Genomic DNA, 22,411 nt, shown 5'->3' with positions numbered 1-22,411 from the left:
GGATATTGTGGAAATGACACAGTGACTTCAGACACTAGATCATAAAAGGTGTCGTGGCTTCCACCGTGTTCTCTCTTAAATCACTCACTCTGGGGGAAACCAGCCACCATGTTGTGAGGACACTCAAGCTGCCCTGTGGGGAAGTCCACATGGTGAGGAACTGAAGCCTCCACCCACAGCCAACACTTCATTTACCTGCCACATGAGTGATTCCCCTGGAGAGCAGATTCTCCAGCCCCAGTCAAGCCTTCAAACTTGAAGACATCTTAACTGAACCTCACAAGAGACCCCAGAACCAGACTCACCCAGCTAAGCTGTGCTCCAATTCCTGACCCACAGAAATTGTGTGAGATGATAAATATTTCTTTTTTCACCTGCTAAATTTGGAGATAATTTGTTATGCAGCCATGGGTAACTAATACATTACCTGAATCCATACCTGCTCAGGAGACCCCAGCACAAAGAGAGGCACCATGGTGACACCCTGCCTAATCATAGACTACCAGAAGACAATTTGGCCCAAAACAAGGTGGGATGTTAGTAAGGAAACAGAAGGAGTCTTCTGACACAACTCCGACTCACCCAGTGATTCCTCACTATGGCGTTTCTTTTCCTTGTACCTCTGACTGTATTTATTAATCAAAAGCAGAAGCCCTCAGAGCTCTCCCACCCCAAGAACTAATCATCTAAAATCACAATGATGAGCCCTCCCCCCTCCAAAAAAGAGAAGAGACTGAATAAAAGGAAGAAAAACAAGCATTTCGGTTTCTCATTGCCCTTTCCCTTTTTATTAAAATACTTGTCCATCATGACTGTGAATCTTGAACTCTAATGAGCTGCTGGTACTACCGTTGTTTATTACTTTGATGTGAGATCTTTTTTATTATTTTTTGGGCTGAAGCCCAGTCATAGATTTACTGCTTTCCTCGTGACCGGTCTTAAAATATTTGATTTCAGCTGTCAGAATGCAAATAACTCCAGATAGCCTTGTAAATGGAGACGCCAAGGAGGGTTTTATTGTTGGGAGGAAAATGGTGAATAAGAAATAAAGCTGATAACATTAAAATGGTCTCAGTACTGAAAAAAGAAGAAGAAAGAGGCTGAAAAAGGAGGAGAAGGGGGGAAGGAGGAAGTGGTCATAGCTAAAAGCCAGATCCATTTAATTTTTATTTTTTTTTATTTTTTTTTTATTTTTGGCTGTGTTGGGTCTTCGTTTCTGTGCGAGGGCTTTCTCTAGTTGCGGCAAGCGGGGGCCACTCTTCATCGCGGTGCGCGGGCCTCTCACTATCGCGGCCTCTCTTGTTGCGGAGCACAGGCTCCAGTCGCGCAAGCTCAGTAGTTGTGGCTCACGGGCCTAGTTGCTCCGTGGCATGTGGGATCCTCCCAGACCAGGGCTCGAACCCGTGTCCCCTGCATTGGCAGGCGGATTCTCAACCACTGTGCCACCAGGGAAGCCCCTCCATTTAATTTTAAAATCTAGAGAACCCCCACCGCTCAGCCCCTTTTTAAGTTGTCCATGAGGTTTAATTCCCACCTTTCTGGTCTGTCTCTGGAATGTCTTCCCCAACTGACCCACGATCATTTTACTTGGAGAGGGAGGACCCTGTGACCTCACAGTGTGTCCAATCAATGGACTGACTCTCTGACAATCGCTGGTGATTCTTAACACCCAGCAGCCAGCTCGCTGCCTGATCCCCAGTAGTTGTTATGCAAACGTTTGCCAAGTGAACAGGAAAGTGACAGACGTGTTCTGTGCAGTTTATCAGCGTGTCACCAGCACAACCACACTGGAGTCCTGCCTGAGCCTGGCAAGGGAGATCTTATGCCCATTTTACAGATGAGGTTATTGAGGTTCCTTACATTTCCCAGGATCACAGGGCTGGTCGTTAAGGATCAAAAGCCAGGTGTTCTTACTCCAAGCCCGGGTCCTTTCCTCTACGTCACAGCGAGGCCGGAAGAGGGAGGATGGAGTTGAGAATGCGGCGGGGTTGACGTTCAGGAAGTCACGACAAGGAAGAGAAGCAGGCTCAGTCAACCTGCGACTGGCCGGCACACCCTGGGATCAACAGACGTCCCACAGAGATGCCTCCTCAGCAGCGCAGTGCATCTTCTGACACCTGCTGTAACGTCGGGGTACGCTGTTGGCTTCCTCAGACAGCAGCATCATTGATGGGGGATGCTGGGGAGGCAGGGAGAAGGCAGCAGGACCCTCTTCCAAAGGGCCAGCCCAGCCTCCCACTGCTTCCTGCCTGGAAGTCTTCCCCCCAGCACTCCTAGCAGAGTTGCTCCCAACCTGGCTGCATGCTGCACTTACCTGGGAGCTTTAAAATAATACTGATGCCCGGGCCCTGCCCAAGAGAGCCTAGGATTCAAGTGCACAGCAGGATGGAGAACAGGTCCCCCAGGGAGAGATGGTCACCTCTGGGAAGAACGTTCCAGCTTCGTGACCCCTGGGAATTCCCCACCGTCTTGGTGGTGGAGGTGGTGGAGATAGAAGGAGGGAAGATGGCAGAGGGTGCACCTGCTTGGTCTCCAGTTCTGGAATCTGGGCCTCCCCTCAGCCCCTGGGGAACCATTTGAATGACAGGCGTCATCTCCAGGTTCTGATCCAGGAGCCTGGGTGGGCCTGTTTAGACAAACAAGGCTGTGGGGATCCAGGAACCCAGCTGAGTTCAGATGGAAAGAAGTGGCCTTTTGATTCTTCCCTCAGCTGTGTCCTCTTTAACCACTAAGGACCATGAGTGCTAACAGCTGGTTTTTAGGATTAAATGGCACCTAATCGGCTGTAGGGGCCGTTGCGCTCTGTTAATGGGGGAAGGGCCTCCAGGGAGCTGCCGGACCTGTGATTAGGGATGTACAGGGGCTGTCATTGCCGAGGTTGTGGCTGCCCCATGGGGAGCTGACTGCCATCCCAGATCTGCCAGAATTTCCTGCCTCCCATAGGTGGGTTTGGATATAACCGAACAGGCATTGAACCCCACTGTGTGCCACGCTGGGCCAGAGAGACAAGGATGAGGGACCCTGGTCCCATGGGGTGACAGACCAGGAGTAAATCATGATGATGATGCTTGAAGGACGGACGGACATCGAACAGGTAGGACCAGGCACCTATGTGGTCGGGAGGAGAGAATAGGGGTCGGGCAGTAGAGGCTCAGGGGCTTCACAGAAGATGCAGCCTTGGAATCGGATCCAGACGGAGGGAAGATTCCTCAGGTGTCACACAGATGGGACAGAGGGACGGAGGGGATGGCAGAAGCAGGGGGCCCTGCAGCCAGGCAAGCGTGAAGGTCACTATCCTAAGAGCAGCAGAGAGACTTTGAAGGGCTTCAGCAGAGAAGCGAAAAGAACAGAGGGCATTTCAGGAGAGGGGCTGGTGGGAGGGACCTGGACCAGCTGAGGTCCCGGCTGTCACTTTCTGGGGAGGCACCTTCTTTTGCCTTTAGGCTCCAGTTCCTTCTGTTGTAAAATGGGGGTGAGGCTGGAACCTGCCACGTGCAGTGGGGTGAGAATTAAAGCTCACAATGCATGTGAAACATTTGGCACAATATCCGCCCCACGGCGAGCTCCCAATAACTGTTAACTCTTATTCTTACCATCATTATTATTATTCCCACTTCAGCTCCTAACACGTCCTGCTGTTCAGAATATAGGAATGGATGAATGAGTGAATGAATGAATGAATGAAGTTTAGGCTCATTTTACAAACACAGGACGTAAGAAGTTCAGGTCAAAACTAAGGCCCAGGGCAGCACAGGTGTCAAGGGACAGATTTGAGACACAGATTTGTACATTAACCATGAAGGGTCAAAATAATAACCCCAAGCCCCCCGAGAGACTGCAGTGCCTTCCTCAAAACTCTCTCAGCAGAGACACACCAAACTGATGGTCCAAATCAGTGTCCTGAGTTTTACCATATTTCCATTATTTTAAAATTCTCGCATTTGTCGGGATAGGAAAGGCTTTGCACATTAACAAAATAACCGGAACGTCTCCGTGACTCAGTGCAGATTTCCTTCCTGCTCACAGTGTAGGTCAGGTAGGCAGGGCCAGGGGAGGGGCTGGCCTCCACACAGTCACTCAGGGATCCAGGCTGATGGAGGCCTGTCAGTCACTGAGACAGGAAAGAAGACAGACTGGCCATCTTCTCAGTGCCTCAACTTGGAAGGGACACACACCACTTCTTTGATATCACTGGCCAGATCTGATCACACAGCTAGCCTAGGTGCAGCCTCTGAGAGCGGGGGAGGAGAGGAGAGCAAGAGATTGGTGAACTCTCACGATGTCCACCCCACTTCTTCACCCCCTTTTCCTTTCTAGCTAGAATACTGAACCAACTGGGGCACCTCACTCAAAGTACCTGCTGCAGCCAGGTGGGTCCGATTGGCAGAGATCCAATTTGAACCTTTCTGTTCCTCCTCTTTTCTTCCAGGGGGACTGATTTTTTTTTTTTTTTTAATGAATTGCTATTTCTCTAACGTCATTTTATTTTATTTTTTAAAAATTATTTATTTATTTATTTATTTATTTATGGCTGTGTTGGGTCTTCGTTTCTGTGCGCGGGCTTTCTCTAGTTGCGGCGAGTGGGGGCCACTCTTCATCGCGGTGCGTGGGTCTCTCATTATCGCGGCCTCTCTTGTTGCGGAGCACAGGCTCCAGATGCGCAGGCTCAGTAATTGTGGCTCACGGGCCTAGTTGCTCCGCGGCATGTGGGATCTTCCCAGACCAGGGCTCGAACCCATGTCCCCTGCATTGGCAGGCAGACTCTCAACCACTGCGCCACCAGGGAAGCCCAGGGGGACTGATTTTTGCCTGAATGAAATCTCTATTCCTGTAGCTTATAGCATTGCTGGCTGCAAGCATTACAGATCTTCTGTGAATTTTGCTATACTCTTTATGCTTTGATTTTATGTCCACACTCATGTTCATTATAAGGTTGTTATTTCTTTATTTAACCAGTTTTACGGCTACGCCTACAAGTTTGAATGGGGATGGGGGGGTTAAGTTAACCTGATGACAGTCAGTATCTTTGCTTGATATGACACTGCTGCTTATACCATCAGTTGAGCTGATTTAACAAAATTTATAATGTATTCAGCAGTTGATGGCTTGAGTCTAATTGAACACAAATTTACAATGCCATCCAGTGTTGTAATTAAAACGTGGTAAAATTAGCTCATCACATATATACACTACCAAATATAAAATAGATAGCTAGTGGGAAGCAGCCGCATAGCACAGGGAGATCAGCTCGGTGCTTTGTGACCACCTAGAGGGGTGGGATAGGGAGGATGGGAGGGAGACGCAAGAGGGAGGAGATATGGGGATATATGTATATGTATAGCTGATTCACTTTGTTATAAAGCAAAAATTAACACACCACTGTAAAGCAATTATACTCCAATAAAGATGTTAAAAAAAAAACTATAAAAAAAATCAGCTCATCAGATATTGTGTATACACACTCTCCCACGAGGCTGTCAGGGGCCTTTGTTTTGTATATGGTCAATTACATTTTCAAAGTGGAATCCTCAGAAGAATCCATCAGATGAATGAGTGAAAGGAAACCAACCAAGGACTTGAGCTGGCTCTAAATTGACCAGGAAACACTCAGAAAAAATTTTCAAACAATGAGAGAAATTAATTTTCCAAGGTGGAGATTTTGCGGTGTGATTAGTGTTCTATGCTATTTGAATGACCACAGAACTATGGGAGCCGGAGGGGGCTTGGATGCATTAAAAAGGAATTGTCCATGTTTCTCTCTCCGGAGTCCAGGCCATGCAGGAAAGAGAAAAGGGGACATTCCCCACTCCCTGCCCACCGCCAAAGAAAACCAATTCCTTACTGATGATCTGCAGGCATAGATCATCATTCATTCCAATTGTTCTTTGCTATGTGGTGACTTAATCTATCATGAGGGCATCTTCAGGGTTAAAATTATATTTTGAGCCTAGAAACAACTCCTTCCATAAATATTGTTAAAGAATAATTAAAGAGATACAGGGAGGGACTTCCCTGGTGGCACAGTGTTTAAGAATCCACCTGCCAATGCAGGGGACATGGGTTCGAGCCCTGGTCCGGGAAGATCCCACATGCCACGGAGCAACTAAGCCCTTGCGCCACAACTACTGAGCCCGTGCCACAACTACTGAAGCCCGCATGCCTAGAACCTGTGCTCCGCAGCAAGAGAAGCCACCGCAATGAGAAGCCCGCGCACCGAAAAGAAGAGTAGCCCCCGCGCGCTGCAACTAGAGAAAGCCCGCGCGCAGCAACGAAGACCCACCACAGCCAAAAATAAATAAATTAATTTAAAAAAAAAAAGAGGTACAGGGAACGGTGCTGGTGATGGGGAAAACATTCTCACCATGGGGCTCTTGTTTGCCTTCTGCTGTGGTAGAATAGAGCTTTCTTCAACTCAGAAAAAGCAGAGGAAGGGATAAACTAGTCATGAGATTTGCCGGATGCTTCCTTTACTTGGGGCGTGAACACTGATCTGTTCTGGGAGGGGGCTCTTCCGCCCCAGCCTGCCCCCCCCCCGCCTCTCCCCACTGCCCCCTGGTGGTGTTGGGGTGTAGCTGGAGTTAGCCGAACTCAAGGGTGAGACCCCCAACTTCAAGTTCAGAGGATTCCCCCAATCTCTCTCAGGTTCGATAATTCACTAGAACACCTCTCAGGACTCAGGAAAGCACTGTGCTTGCAATTACAGTTTTATTAGAGCCGAAGGGTACACATCAGAACCAGCCAAAGGAAGGCTTTGGCTTTTGCCGAGTCTGGGAGGCGTCCAGATGTGAAGCTTCCGCCATCCTCTCCCCAAGGAGTCCTGACGCCGTTAACCCTCCCAGTCATGATGTGTGACAATACTCCGAGTATATTGCCATACCATAGACTGGGGGCTTAAACAACAGAAATTTATTGTCTCACAGTCTTGGGGGCCAAAAGTCCAAATTCAAGGTGTCGGCAAGGTTGGTTTCTTAGGGCTGTGAGGGAAGGATCTGTTCCAGGCCTTTCTCTTAGCTTCTGGAAGTTCCGGCTTATGGTGACTAACTCTAATTTTCACATGCTATTCTCTGTGTGTGTGTGTGTGTCCATATTTTCCCCTTTTTATGAGGACACCAATCATATTGGATTAGAGCCTACCTTATTTTAACTCTGTAAAGACCCCATCTCTAAGTAAGGTCACATTCCGAGGTATGGGGCTTTAGGACTTCAACATATGAATGGGGGAGGGGGAGACACAATTGAACCCATAACACAGTAGCACCCAACCTGCATCGCAGCTTCCCCTGGTGGCGGCCAGAGCCCTTCTACCACGGAATTGCCGCTCCCACAAGGCTCCTACGTGCCTTTAAACAGTTCCAGCCTGCCGCCTGGAGAGGCAGGCTGGCATCAGACGCCAGGGCCAGGGCTTTTATCCAGGCCATTGTTACAAATGGTGCCTCTGAAAGCTGTGTTTTAATACCTTCTCAGCAGTGTCGCCCCCGCACTCCCCACCTCTCTCTGGCCAGAAGCCTCATGTGATCAGAGGCCCCACCTGCTGCTGGCCAGGAGGGAAGGCGGGTGTCTGCAGTCATCTGCTGGGGGTTGGGGGGGCCATTTATTTGGGGGGCTCACTGACAGAGCAGGGGGGAGGCACCAGGTGGCCAGCCTGTGTCTAGCCTCAGACATGCCTGCAGACACAGCAGCAAGGAGTCATGATTTAACCAGAAATCAGGTCCTTGCTCTTGGCAATAGGGTTATTCTCTTTCCTGGCCTTTTCCCCAAGCCATTTAAAAGGTTCCCGTGGGTGTATCTCATGGGCACATCCCATGGGTGTGTCCCACCCTTATTCCATCTCAATATGCAAAACACACCTGCAGCCGACCCTCACTTCTGTGGGTGACAGCTTGGAACGGCCAGGAATTGCACATCTGTTCCCAGTACCGAACTGAAGAGCATTTATCTGTGTTCCTTTGACGCCCCGTGTTTATTTCTCTCTTGACAGATTGTGGGCTCGTAACTCAATTAAGTAAAGGTAAACTAGACGACTTATATTTTCCAGCAAAGGCAAATGCAAGCACCTTGTGCCTTTGGGTCAGGCTTCTCGGTGCCTCTGAAGGGCCCTGAAGGCCATGGGCCCTGAGGACTTGCTGGGACGTGGGAGCAAGTCAGATAGCATGTCCCCACATCTGGCTGGGATGAAGCTCCCCCAAGGCATGAGGATCAAGCTGAAAGACAATCTGTCAGTCAGAGAAAACACTACTGGCTACTGCTGGTGCTGGGTCAAGGGCAGCCTTGGGCCCGAGGGACCCCAGCCCAGGAACTATCCTGCATTTGGGTTGGGGTGGGTGTAGGACAGACAGTGCAAGTACAATGGCATGTGGGGACCCTGCAGTGATTGTAATAATCATCACAGCTGTCCCTCACTGAGGGTTTACACCAGCCTGAGCCCTCCATATCCACCATCTCCTTCACTTTGCACAAAATCCCTACGAGGTCTGTATTACTACTACCACGTTATAGATGAGGAAACTGGCTGGGACAAGTTAAGTAACTTACCTAAGGTCAGGGTCAAAGCTGCAATTCACACTCAGTCCTGCCCGACTCCCAGTCTGTGCTCCATCCACCATTGTGCTCATGGCCTCCCACCCGGAGTCCAGGAAGAGCTGAGCCTGGGACCCTGAACTAGGCTCAGTGGGGAGACCCTTTGATTTCTCCACCTCCTTCCTCCTCCAGGACCCCTGACTCCCACGGGGAGACTCAAAGTCTCATAATGCTGAGCAGGATCCACACCCCTGACCCTGGTTATTGGAATGTTTTTTTGTGAGGGCAGAGCATGGTATTTGAATTAGATGGACCTGGGGTCTGATCCCAGCTCTGCCATCACTCACTGTGCATCTGTGGGTGAGTTACCTCTCCTCTCTGACCTCAGTCTCCTCATCTGTGAAATTGTTACTGAACCTGGATTTGGGTCTGCTCGCCTGACATGCAACAAAGTCCATCTACTGACACTGGGTGATGGTAAAGGAAAGTACAGCGTTTATTGCAGCTGCCAAGCAAGGAGAACGGGCAGCTCATGCTCAAAAGACCTGAACTCCCCAAAGGCTTTCAGAGAAGGGGTTTGAAAGGCAGTATGACGGAGGGAGCTGCAGGGTATGTGATCAGCTTGTGCTAAATTCTCGGATTGGCTAGATCCAGGTGAAGTTTCAAGCATCACCAATCTTCTGGTTTCAACCCATTTGGGGTCTACATGCTTGCAGTCAGTAGTTTTCATCTAGTGCGGGATCTGCTTCCGATAAAAACAACTTAGGAATGTGTGTCAGACCTTTATCTATATCTTTCAGGGAACTGGGAGTTCCGTGACTCTGCTATGTGGCTGATTTATAGTCTAAATTGTTACCAGTTTCCCAGCCCAACAGCTACTGTATTCTTTGTTTCTACATCTTTTACTTCAAAGGACAGGGACACAGGAGCTTGTATATGGTTTCAATCCCCCCTTTTCTTTGATACTCCTCAATCTTGAGGGCAAGAATTTTGGGACAAGAAAGGGAATAAAGTGTTGATAGAGAGGTTAATCATAAACTCAGTAGAAGAACTCGGTTTTAAGGGGACTCACTTTCAAAGTGATCATCATTTATCCATTCAACTACTTTAGAGGACAAGACAGACAGCAGATAACAACAAACAAGTGTTGGCAAGGACATGGAGCATTTGGAGTCCTCATACACTGCTGGTGGGACTATACAGTGGTGTGGCCACTTTGGAAAACAGTGACAGTTCCACAGAACGTTAAATATAGAGTTAGCATGTGATGCATCAATTCCACTCCAAAACAAATGAAAACATATGTCCACATAAAAACCTGTACACAGATGTTTATAGCAGCACTATTCATAATAGCCAAAAAATAAAAACAAGCTATGTGTCTTTCAGTGGATGAACAGATAAACAAATTGTGGTCCATCCATACAATGGAATAGTATTTGATAATAAAAAGGAACAGACTACTGGCACATGCCACGATGTGGATGAACTCAGAAAAACACTGCACCAAGTGAAAGAAGCCAGACATAAATAGGTCCCATGTTGTATGATTTCTTTTACAGGAAATATCCAGAATAGGCAAATCCACAGAGACATAAAGTAGATGAGTGGTTTCAGGGCTGGGGAGAGGGGAGAATGGGGAGGGACAGCTAATGGAGATGGGTTTCTTTTTGGGGTGATGAAAATGTTCTAGACTTAGATAGTGGTGATGGTTGCACGAGCTTGTGAATATACTAAAAAAACTCTGAATTTTACACTTTAAAATAGTACATTTTTTGGTGTGTAAAATATGTCTCAATTAATTTTTTTTCAAAAGTAAAGGGATATAAGACTGCTCAGAAAACTATAAAATATTATTGAGAAATGGCAGATCAAATAAGTGGAGAGATACACTATGTTCAGATGGGAAGAATCAATATTGTAAAGATGTCAATTGCCTCCAAATTGATCCATACATTCGGTGCGTCCCCAATCAAAATCTGGCCCCCTTACCTTCCCAGTCTTAGCCCAGAGTCCCACACAGTGTAGGAGCCCCCAACCTAAGTGAACATTCACCTGCTTTCTGATGGAGGGAGAATGAGATGTTGTACATGGAATCTCTCTGAGGCCTCCCTTTTCACAGCTCCAGATGGTACAGCCCAGGGAGCCAGGCTCCGAAGACCTCCCAGTCCCCTCCAGAATGGACTCGAAGCACGGCTGCATCATCTACCAGCAGCAAATGTCTTGCCTCGGTGCAGTAGCCTCCAGCTACACCCTTTCTTTCAGAGCAAGTGATTCTGGGCTTCCCCCCAGCTCTCACTACGTAACTCCATGTCCTAACAACTCCTCTCATCTCCTCCTCCTCCAGTGCCCTGCTTTGCCCAGCTGATAACGATGCTGTTGCAGCATCCAGGACCATGGGGATGGAGGTTTCCCAGGAGCAGGGACTGTTTTTCTCTTTGCCATCTGCAGCCTCCAGGTACACAGTAGGCACTCAGTGTTTGCTGAATAACTGTTAGTGCCTTGAGGCAGGCAGGCAGAAGAGACAGCCCACAGTATAGAGCACCAAGGGAGGGGCAGCAGGAGGTGACGGCGACAGAGTAAGGCAGTGGTCAGGGCTTCTGCAGAGGGGTAAGGAGTGGGACAGAGCAGGGAGAGCCCCGTCCCAAGGGACGAGTGGGGACAAAGGCCCCAAGTCTTGGGGGCTGGCTCTGCCTTATACAAACCATGGGACCAGGCCCTTCTGGTCCAGGGAGGGGCACCAGCAAGCTTGGGAGCCTTTTCCCCCTCATGCCTGTGGTTCAGGAGAAAGAAGGGCTGCCACCACAATTCTGGGAACAGCATGTAACGGGGTGGATGAGAAATGCCTGGGGGGGCACTGCCAGCTCTTTCCCCTCCATTACCAAACCCACATAGGAGGGGCATCACAGGGAGACGGAGCTCCCCAGACCCCGCCAGCACCCAGCGCCCCAGCCCTTCTCCCAGGCCAGCAGCAGACCCAGGCCTCTGCTTCAAGGGGCCGCGCTTCTGAAACCCGCTTCCTAATTAGTTTTCTCCCGCCACACCCTGATGTGCTGTAACAACAGTGCACAAGACCCTATCTGCGGCGGATGTCACTCAGCTCCCCAGAGCATCCCGGGTAGGGATGCACGACTTCATTAAACAAGTTAATTACTTGCCAACTCGAGAGCCTGATCAGGCCTTCTGCAGGGGATGCCTCTGGGTCTGCTCTGATCCCTATAATCCCAGGGCGTCCCTGACTCCCACGTGGGACCTGGCTTGGGGCTTTCTGAGCATCCCAGAATCCCACATTCATCATTCGGCCGAGAAATCTGGCCACAGACTGGTAGGCAGAAGGAGCCTTAGTCTCGGCAGGGATGTTCATAGAGCCCAAGGCACAAGGGAAGGAGTGAGCGTGTCTGGAAATGTTTTCAGCAACAAACACGCCTCTTTTGCCATGGAAATAGCTCTTGTTGTTTGCTTTGTACCTACTGTGTGCAGACTGGGGGTGAATGCAGGGGTCCCCGAGGCACCCACATAAGAGCACAGGCACTCGTTGACCTGGCTTTGGCTCTGGACCCCAGACAATCCCTTTGTCCATTCCTTGTAATTCCCCCTCCCCCAGCAAGCTCAACCCTGGCTCTCTTGTCCAGGTCCCCGAGGTTCCTTCTGCAATAAGGACATGCATGATGCCTGCCCACAACAGTCACTCAGCACTTCACAATTTACAAACTCTTTTATATACTAACTTACTGGAATCCTCTCTGAGAGATCTTGTGCCCACTTTACAGATGAAGACACTGAAGTGGAGAAGAGGGCAATATGTTAGAACTCTTCTGGTAGCAAATAACAGAAACTCCTAGATCAATTAGATTGGGGGATGGGGGAGAGTTATCTCTTGGGTTACAGAAACATAGATTTAGGAGTAGAGGAAGATAGCTTCAGGTAGAGTTAGATCCAGTTGCTTAAATGGGTTATCAATAATCTATCTGCCCTCAGTTCTTGACTCTAGGCCCCTCTGGGCTGGCTGCATTCTTGGACAGGCTCTGTCCTCACAGTGCAAAAGGGCCAGCGGCCACTCTAGGCTTCTGTCCCATCAGTGTATCACCATGCTGAGCAGGTCAGAGTGAGGAAGGGAGTGGCACCTACCTCCCTGCCCTTGACACCTACCTCCCTGCCCTTGACACCTTGCTTGAGGATTCACAGAGATCACCCCACCCCTCCTGCTGGCCTGGCCTGGCCAAGCTTGCTGGACCAGGCTCCCCTAGACCACCTTGGCCAATGGGGCAAGATCTCAGACTCTCTGCTTCCCCAGAATCCCTCCCTCTCACTGCCCACTCTGTCCGCACCACCGACACCTTTGCTCTGTGGCCCAGCTCCTGCGCTGTGCTCTGAGTCCTGCACAGGGACCTCTGCATGGAACCCTCCCTGACTGCGGCCAAAGCCTGCTTCCTTCCCAGCAATGTAAGAACTGGAACCACACGGTCTGCTGTCTTCTGTGCATGAATCTAAGCCCCCACCAGGGCCCAAGAACTCTCTAGAACAGGGCTGTTTTCAGCTTAGCTTCCCCACCTCAGCAAAGGGGCTGGCGCACAGTCTGAATGAATGGGCTCATGGGTGATGAGCGTGCCGACTGGGGCAGCCTTCTGCACACGCTTGAGGCCATGGGCACCTGACTTCAGCGGGTGCTGGCCAGCTGGGACTCTGCAGGGGCCCATCTGAGTGAGGGGACCTTCCAGCTCACGGGGTGTGCTCAAGAGGCAACTCCATTTGCAGTGGCTCCCCAAACCCTCCAGCCAGGAGCCCCAGGGTGCACAATAAGTGTCAGTCCGAAGGGTGGTCCCCCGGCACAGAGCTGCACTAGGGTTAGGGCTAGGCTGAGTGCTGCACTCTAGGGAATGGTGACCCTTCCGCCTGAAGACCACGCACCACTTTAATGAGCTGGGCTCCCCATCGGGACCCTCCCTGGGGCTGTAAGGTCTGGCCGACAGCAGCTGACACCACGGTTTCTGGAACTCAATTGCATTTGTCTGTCTCCCACCCCACCCAGAACCTGGAAGAACTTGGGGACTCCAAGCTGGGCATGCAGCAGAAGCCCAATAGGTGTTTGTGGAACCGAAGTGCTCCCCATCTATCTGCCTTGGCCCCATCTGTAACACCCACTTCTTCCTCCCTCTTGCAGTTTCCTGAGGAGTCCCCCCTCACTGTCATGAGGCCAGTGGCTGCAGCACAGGAAGGCTTGGCTGCCATGGCTTGAGAAGCAGAAAGCTGCTTGGGTCACTCATCTAATTTCAGTTTTCTCATCAATAATTTGGGAATATTAGTAGCCCTCCTTCCATTGCTAGTTAAAGAAACCCAAGTTTGAACATAAGTAAGCAGAAGGGGAAATTTAAGTATTCAGGTTACTAAAACATTCAGAGTGAGGACTTCAGGCATGGTTGGATCAAGGCACACAAGCACTGTCATCAAGGCTCATTCTCTTGGCTATGCTATCCTCTGGATTGTTTTCATGTGGCTGGGTTCCTTCTGTGCCTTGTGTTTGAATTTGTACTCCCCAAAAGCAGATCCTGAGACAAATATTTCAGTAAAAATGATTGCTTTGGGAGATTTGGGAGCTGGAAAGTAAGACAGGGAAGGGAAGCAGCCAACTCAATGTGTGCTACCAAGCAAGTTACCCCTATGGGCATCTGGAGCTTAATCCCACTGCAGAAGCCTGGGAGACTGTTTAGAACATGCCTCAGGGTTGTTCTGACTGAGGGGGGTGAGAAACTGGAGTATTTATCCACCGACACCCATCCATCCCAGTTGAGGGCTGCTCCTTCTGAAGGCATTAACTCCTGGCACCTGGCGACCTCACTCTCGCCAGGGGAAGCCCTCAGGCAGAGTCACAGGGACCTGCAGCAGGAAGAACTGCCTAGAGGTCACTCTGATTGGACCAACTGATTCATGCTCCCATCCCTGAGCCAATCACTCTAGCTATGCGCATAGGAGGCACTGATTGGCTGAGCCTGGGTCACATGTCCCAGCCTACCTGGAATATGCTAAACGATTGCGCTTAGGTCACAGGATCACCCCCTGGACTTGGCACACACTGATTGGCTGAACCTACACCACATGCTCACCCTGGCTTCTAGGGGTAGGACCCCTCCCCCCAATATATGGCCAGAGATTGGGAAAGGGATGACTCTCCAGGGAAAACAGGGGTATTATTACCAGAAAAAGGGGGACTGGGAGCTTCGGCAGTCTTCCAGGCTTCTGCAGTGGGTGAAGTTCCAGATGCCCATGTGGTAACTTGCTTGGTAACACACACTGTGTTGGCGGCTTCCCTTCCCTGACTTACTTTCCAGCTCCCAAATCAATCATTTTCACTGAAGTATTTGTCTCAGGATCTGCTTTTGGGGAGTGCAACTTCAAATACAAGGCACAGAAGGAGCCCAGCCACATGAAACCAATCCAGAGGATAGCACAGCCAAGAGAATGAGCCTTGATGACAGTGCTTGTGCCCCCTTGATCCAACCATGCCTGAAGTCCTCACTCTAAATGTTTTAGTAACTTGAATACTTAAATTTCCCCTTCTGTTTAACTATGTTCAAGTTTGGGTTTCTTTAACTTGCAATGGAAACTGCAGATGTCACCCCCACAACTCCATTGGGTGATTTGGGAATTAATGACAGTAAGATGGGGTGTGGAGCACGAGGCTTGGCACCTGACAGGCACCTGGGGCACGTCTCTAACCCCCGGATCCCCCCACACATGCCCCAGCATCCATGCACGTGGCAGGTCAGATTTCCCCTTCTGTACCCCTAAACCTGCCCACCTCATATTCTGCTATTCCAAGCTTTTGTTTTTCTCCACCAGATTTTTTGCATTTCGTTGAAATCTTGGACATTTTGGTTTTGTATGCAGAATAGAAAAATGAAACAAAATTTTGTTTAAAAAGCTTCAAATGGGAGGCTGTCTCTCAATGAGCTCCTTCCATGCCTGCGGCTCTCATGACCCTCACATCCGCCTGTGCCAGCCTGCTGGCCCCGGGACAGGTGAGGATACCAGCAGGCCAAGGAGCAGGTCCGGCAGCCTCAGGCCTTCCTGATGGGGAGACAGCTGTTGCCCGAGGCCCTCTCAACTCAGTAAAAGCCACCCAGGCATGGGCAAGCAGGATCCTTGCATTTGGACCTTGTGAAGGGGAACTGTGCACGTGACCAATTAAATTCTACATCGTCATTCTAACACATGATTTAAACAGAACCGCATCGTACGTTCTCCTAACCTCCAGCCAAGGCTTCATGGCATTATTTCTTCATCCAGCACGTGCTTATAGAGCACCTACTATCTACCAGTCACTGTTCTAGGCATGGAGGATACACCAGGGAACAGAGAAGCAAAAACCCCTGGCTTCGGGACTTCCCTGGTGGTCCAGTGGGTAAGACTCTGCGCTCTCAATGCAGGGGGCCCTGGTTCAATCCCTGGTCAGGGAACTAGATCCTGCATGCCGCAACTAGGGAGTCCGCATGCCACAACTAAGACCCGGTGCAGCCAAAATAAATAAATAAATAATTTTAAAAAAAGAAAAAAAACAAACCCTGGCTTCATGGAGCTTCCATTCTAGCAGGAGAAAGAGATAACTAATATTAAATATAATAATTAGGTAAATTATACGATCTGTTAGAAGATTGTACATACTATTAAAAACTAGATCAAGGTAAGAGGGGTACTGAGTATAGGGTATGGGGGTTGAATTTTAAGTGGGGTGGTCAGAGTGGGCCTCACGGAGAAGGTAACATCTGAGCAAAGAGTTAAAGGAGGTGAGGAAGGGAGCCACATGGGCGTCTGGGTGACTAGTGTCCAGCAGAGAGAACAGCCAGTGCAAAGGCCCTGAGGTCGAGCATGCCTCCACCTGTGTGTTCAAACAGCGAGGAGACCAGTAGCAGGAGAAATGGCTTGAGCAAAGAGAAGAGAAGTCAGACGTGGGTTCCTGCTGGTACCCAAAGCTCCTGTAAGGACTTTGCTCTGTGACATGAGCCTTCAAAGGGTTTTGAACAGAAAAGCAGGAAGGAGGGACACGACCTACCTCATGCTTTCCGTCTAGCTGCCCCGCTGAGATTCAATTGTGGGGACAGCAGCGGACACAGGAAATATGAATGCAGCGGTCTAGGGTACAGAGGATGGCAGCTTGGGCGGGGGCGGGAGCGGGGGAGGTGGGATTCTGGATGCGCTCTGAAGGTGGCGCCCGTGAGACTTGCGGATGGGTTCGGTAGGGCGTGTGAGGGGAGGAGGGAAATCAAGACAGTTGCCACGGAGAGGGGTGAGCAACCGGACACCGGAGTTACTATGAACTAGATGGAGCGGTCCCTGGGGAAGGCTTGGGGTGGGGGAGGAGGTATTGGGACTTCAGTTTGCGGGCTGATGTCTAAGGAGACATCCAACTGAAGGAGTCGACAAGGCAATTGTACCTGTGAGCCTGCAGTTTCAGGGGAGGTCTGGTCCAGAGGAATACACTGAGCGGTCATTGACGAATTGATGGCTTTGAGGCTCACCAAGTGGGGGGAGTGTAGTCGGACGAAGAGGCCCAAGGTCCGAGCCCTGGGGCCCAGTTAGGGGGTGGGGGAGGGGGAGGGGCAGCGCTGGGGGGCGGGGGCTGGGGATGAGCTGTCGGATTTAGCAGCGGGGAGGTCGAGGGGCTTCAGGAGCTGCTCCCGAGGATCAGTGTGGGCAAAACCTACCTGGAAATGGGTTTAAGAGATGAGGGGGGGCGGGCGGGGAGAGAGGTGGAGGCTGGGGGAGTCTTGTTGCGAAGCAGAGCGGGAAGATGCGCAGGAGCTGGAGCCGGAAGTAGGGTCGGGAGGGAGGGTTTTCACGTGGCAGGAGTACCCCGTCCCCCGCCTCCCCTTCGAAGCCACACTGTGGAGTGCAAAGTCGTGATTTTACCAAATTCAGAAGGAATGCAGGCGGCCCACAAGCTACACCAACGGCCACCCCCAGACAGATGTCGCCACTTTCCCACCCGCCCGTGACTCCTTGGCGCTGATGCAGGGACTGGCATCCCGTGCCTGCCTCCTCCTCCCCCTCCCCCTCCCTAGCTGAATAATTTAGGCGCTATTCTAAGTTAAAACCAAATAAAGCAATTTAGAGTGACTAATTCCTCGTGAAATTTATGTTCCCCCACATGTCTTGCTGGTAACAATGCTGGGAGCCATTTATCCCCCTTAATTTCAGCTGTGCTGCTCCTGGAAGGAGCTGTCCAGCTGAGATAGCCTTGTTTCATGCAGCCCAGGGGGCAGGTTGGCCACACAACTGCTGGAGGGCCGTCCAGACGTGCAGTGTACACGGGCGGGTTCTCAAGAGATGGCATCACGCACGAAGCCATTCACAAGGCCATCTCAGGACTTCACAGTTGGAAAGGATGGAGAGAGGGTGCTGAGCTGAGCTGGACCAGAGACAGTGTGATATGAGCAGGTCCCCAAGGACCAGGGGCTTCAGAAAGGTGACAAGAAGCTGCAGGGGCTGACGGTGAGCAAACATGTGGAGGTCTGGAAGAACATGAGTGGGGCAGGGAGAGGAGGTGGAAGGAGAGAGAGAAGGGAAGGACTCTCCTCCCCCAGGCCCCATCTCTGCCCCCTCAAATCTGCCCCGCTCCCCAGGCAGAGCCCTCAGAACCCCGGGGGCCCCACCCCTCACCCTTCCCTGACCTCAGCCCTGTCCCGACTGGGCTGGGAGCATCTGTGTCCAGCTTGGCCTTCCTCTAGACTGGACACTCCTTGCCAAGTGGGAGTCTGGGAGAAGAGGCATCCAGCAGAGGGAACAGCCAGTGCAAAGGCCCTGAGCTCCCACATTCTTCCGTGTGTTCAAACAGCAAGGAGGCCAGCAGAAGTGGCAGGACCTGGGTCTGATCCATGTCGTGTTCAGCACAGGCCTGGCACGTAGTGGGAGCCTTAAGGATGGCAGGTGAATGAATCGGGAAGGGGTAGATAGAGAGATATATACGTGTGGGGTAGACGGCCCCTGTCCAGGCATCACTGTGGTTGTATTATGCTCTGGACCTGAAACGTGTCTGCTTCAGTGCTGTGAGCGTGGGGTGGCCATGGAGTCCTGCCTTTGTCTTCCTGAGCCCCCTCCAGGGCTGTCGGGAGCTGGGTGTCAGGACCCTGGTGATGAACCGAGGCTGTAGGAACCTGCCTGCCTGCCTGACACACAGGCACCCCTCCCACCCAGCACGGGGCCGCGGTGTCCTCCTCTGGAAGATGGGGAGGCTAGGGGCATGTCCAAAGTGGAGACGGGGGTGGGGGCAGAGGTCTCGGAGAACCTGGCTCCTGTAATCAGCCCTGTGGGCCGGGGCATGTTTCCTTCCAGAAAAGACTGGGGGTGGCAGGAACCTCCCTGGAGGCCCCAGGACGTCCTGGGGTCACCCTAGGGAAGGCACTAGAGGCAGAGACAGGAGACTGGGAACCCCACAATCCCCAGCAGCAGGCTCTGAGTTCGGACAGGGGGCAGAACGCAGACCCTCCTCCATCCTGTGGGAGGAGCAAGGGCTGCAGGGATGGACCCTGAGGCTTCCACCCAACTGATGTATGGGGCTGCTTCATTCCCTCCAGGGAACAGGGTCCCAGGGGCCAACCAGGGAGGGAGGCCTTGATTCCTGAGTAAAGGAACATGTATTGAGCACCTATTGTGTGCTGGCACACCTCCACAGGCCTCTTCATTAATTCTCACAAACTTGAGGTAGGCAGTCTATCTCCACCTTAAAAGTGGGAAACAAGCCCAGAGAGGTAGTGTGACTACCCAAAGGTCACACAGTATGTGAGTGACTGAGTTGGGGTTCAAACACAGATTTCTCTGGCCCCTTGTGGATTCTACCAACCCACTGTTGGCTATGTGCTCCTGAATCCTGATTTCAAGAAATGGAAGTTTTGAGGTCGGAGAAAACATTTGATTTTCACCTTGAAGGGATGATTCTCCCGTCCCTGGAGTTCAAAGGAGCTTCAGGACTCTTCCTACATCATACTTCCCAGGATGAGTCAAAGGCACTAAATTTACTGTGTTTAAAGCGACTTCTTGAGCATCCGAGTAAAGGCTCTGATTTATATCCAAGGCATTGTTTTAAACATGTAACAAATGATAAAAATCAGTCCTGCCAATGCACCTCAAGAGAAGTCATATTAAGGGAGGAAAAGAAACGGTGAGATTAGATGTTGCATTAAAAGATAGAGTGATGGATTAAGGCCCAGAGTGTGAATTTAGTGTGACTCGCTGAAAGAAAATGTTGGGGGGCAGTAAATCCAAAGTGACAATCTGTGTACAGTGGACCAATATTTGTCACTTTTATTATACTTTGTTCAGAATTGGTGATGGGTCGTTATTTAAACGCACACACACACACACACACACCAACAATGCTCAATAAAGCTTAGAAGTGAAAGCTTCTTGTGCTAAGGATACAGGCTAAAACCTCGACTCCAACCCACCGTGTCAACTCAGAGAACATTGCATAATGGAAGTTTCTTCCTGTCGTATCTAGAAAACATTCCAAAGGCAGAAAATGTAGAAAAGGCTCTCAGAGGATCCCCAACCATGCCCAGGAAGATAGGGAAAAGTAGCACCCTCATCTTCCGAGTGGCAGAGCCCCACGCCCACCCATGCCAGCGTCCTCATCAATAACAATAGCAGTGCCAGCGATCGATCGGAGGGTCTGACATTTCTCCTGGTCACTCATTCAAAGGGCTCTGAGAGCAAAGGTGGCTGGAAGCCAGGGCATGCTGGCTCCTCTTCGCATTGGGAGGTCACAGGTCCCGGTCTCTACCAGAGATGTTGGGGTGGATTGGATTCTTGTTCCCAGTTCTTTCCTCCCTGTAACTGGACATGGACAACACATCCATGCTCTCTGCTCTGTGACTTGCAGCATTTCTCACGGTGGGTGGGGTACATGTCCCTGCCTGAAAAAGACAACCCCCTTTGTCCCAGCCTCAGCCATATACATGCCATGTAGGTAGCACCCCACTCTGTCTTCTATTTTAAGGTAACTCCAATCACCTCCAAATCCACCCCCTAGGCCTTGTCCTCCCAAAAGACTCATGGGAAACCTGCTTCCCCTAAGGATGTAACTTTGAGTATATTTCTGTTCCCCCAAATTCGAGCTTCTGTCAGTTTTGTCAAGGGAGTCTCGGTCTTCCCTGGTGGCGCAGTGGGCTTCCTTGGTGGCGCAGTGGTTGAGAATGTGCCTGCCAATGCAGGGGACACGGGTTCGAGCCCTGGTCTGGGAAGATCCCACATGCCGCGGAGCAGCTGGGCCCGTGAGCCACAATTACTGAGCCTGCGCATCTGGAGCCTGTGCTCCGCAACAAGAGAGGCCGTGATAGTGAGAGGCCCGCGCACCACGATGAAGAGTGGCCTCCGCTTGCCGCAACTAGAGAAAGCCCTCGCACAGAAACGAAGACCCAACACAGCTAAAAATAATAATAATAATAAATTAAAAAAAAAAAAAGGGAGTCTCTCTGTCATAGTATTTTTAAAGAACTCTAGAATTTCTCTACCAAGGTTTCTCCATGGAGCCCCAGACCCAGGCCTACTTATGAAATGTTATTAGGACCCGCAGAGGCCTGTGGAGGTGGGGCAGGGGGAGGGGAGACAGAATTGGAGGTCTAGCCAAAAAGCCATTCCTTCTCTCTCTTTCCCTCTGCTCTAGATTGGCATGTGGCCAGTGAGAGGACTGCTTCATGGGGGCTCCCGGTGGCCCACGCCCCCAGCATTCACACTTTTGTGTGGTCACCTCCCATACACTCTGGGCTTGGCCATGTGACCTGCTTTGGCCAAACGGGATGTTAGCAAGCTTGACACAAGCAGAGTCTTGAAAAGGACCATGCAGATTAGGGATTGTGCTCTCGGAAGATTCCCTCTTGGAACCCTAATCCACCCTGCTGGGGAGAGAGATCTGCCCGACCAACCCCCAGCTATTCCAGCCATCCCAGCTGAAGTGCCAGGCATGTGGGTGAAGCCATCTGGAAATTTTCAACCCCAGTCAAGCCTCCAGGTGATGCAGCTGCATGAGGAACCCCATGAGACCAGCAGAAGAACCAAGCTGCTGAGCCCTGTCCAGATAACAGAATAAATAAATCGTGGTTGTTTTAAGCTGCCAGGTTGTGGGGTGGTGTGTCACACAATGTGGTGGATTGAAATATGTCTGTAAATTTTTTGACACTCCCCTCCAAAGAAAACGAAGCCTAATTCTTCTCCACTTGTATGTGGGCTAGACTTAGTGACTCACTTCTAATGAATAGCATAAGGTGGAAGTAATTGTGTAAGACTTCTGAGACCAGGTCATAAAAGGCATTGCAGCTTCCTTGTGTCTGTCTCTCATAGCTCACTTTGGGGAAAGCTAGCTGCCATGTTATGAGGGCACTCAAGCAGCTCTATGGAGCGGTCCACACGTGAGGAACTGAGGCCTCCCACCAACAGCTGTGAGAGTGAGCCATCTTGGAAGCCAATCCTCCAGTCCTGTCAAGCCTTCAGAAGACGACAGACCCCACCAACACCTTGACTACAACCTCTCAAGAGACCCTGAGCCCAAACCATCCAGCTAAGCCCCTCCTAGATTCCTGACTTTAAGAAACTGTGTGAGATAATAAATGTTTATTATTTGGAGCTGGTAAGTTCTGGGGCAATTTGTTATGCAGCAATAGATAACTGATACACACAGCAAGAGATGACTAAAGTAGCCAGTGTGCTCTGGTACCACTCCACAGGTTGTCTACACACTGGAATATGACATGGTAAATGGCCTGTGCTCCAAGCTCTCTGAGGGCCACCCAGCTGTCCTGGTCATCCCAGAAACTCCCCTGGAAATCCCAAATCTTCTCTTGATCCTTCAGTTATAAGGGGGTCCTCCTTGGCCTGGCAGAGGTCCTGCAGAACCCTGGACCCTGCA

This window comes from Eubalaena glacialis, chromosome 13, assembly GCF_028564815.1.
Source record: "Eubalaena glacialis isolate mEubGla1 chromosome 13, mEubGla1.1.hap2.+ XY, whole genome shotgun sequence".
Classification (NCBI taxonomy): Eukaryota; Metazoa; Chordata; class Mammalia; order Artiodactyla; family Balaenidae; genus Eubalaena; species Eubalaena glacialis.
The sequence above is the reverse complement of the archived record's forward strand: the minus strand, read 5'-3'. Positions refer to the sequence as shown.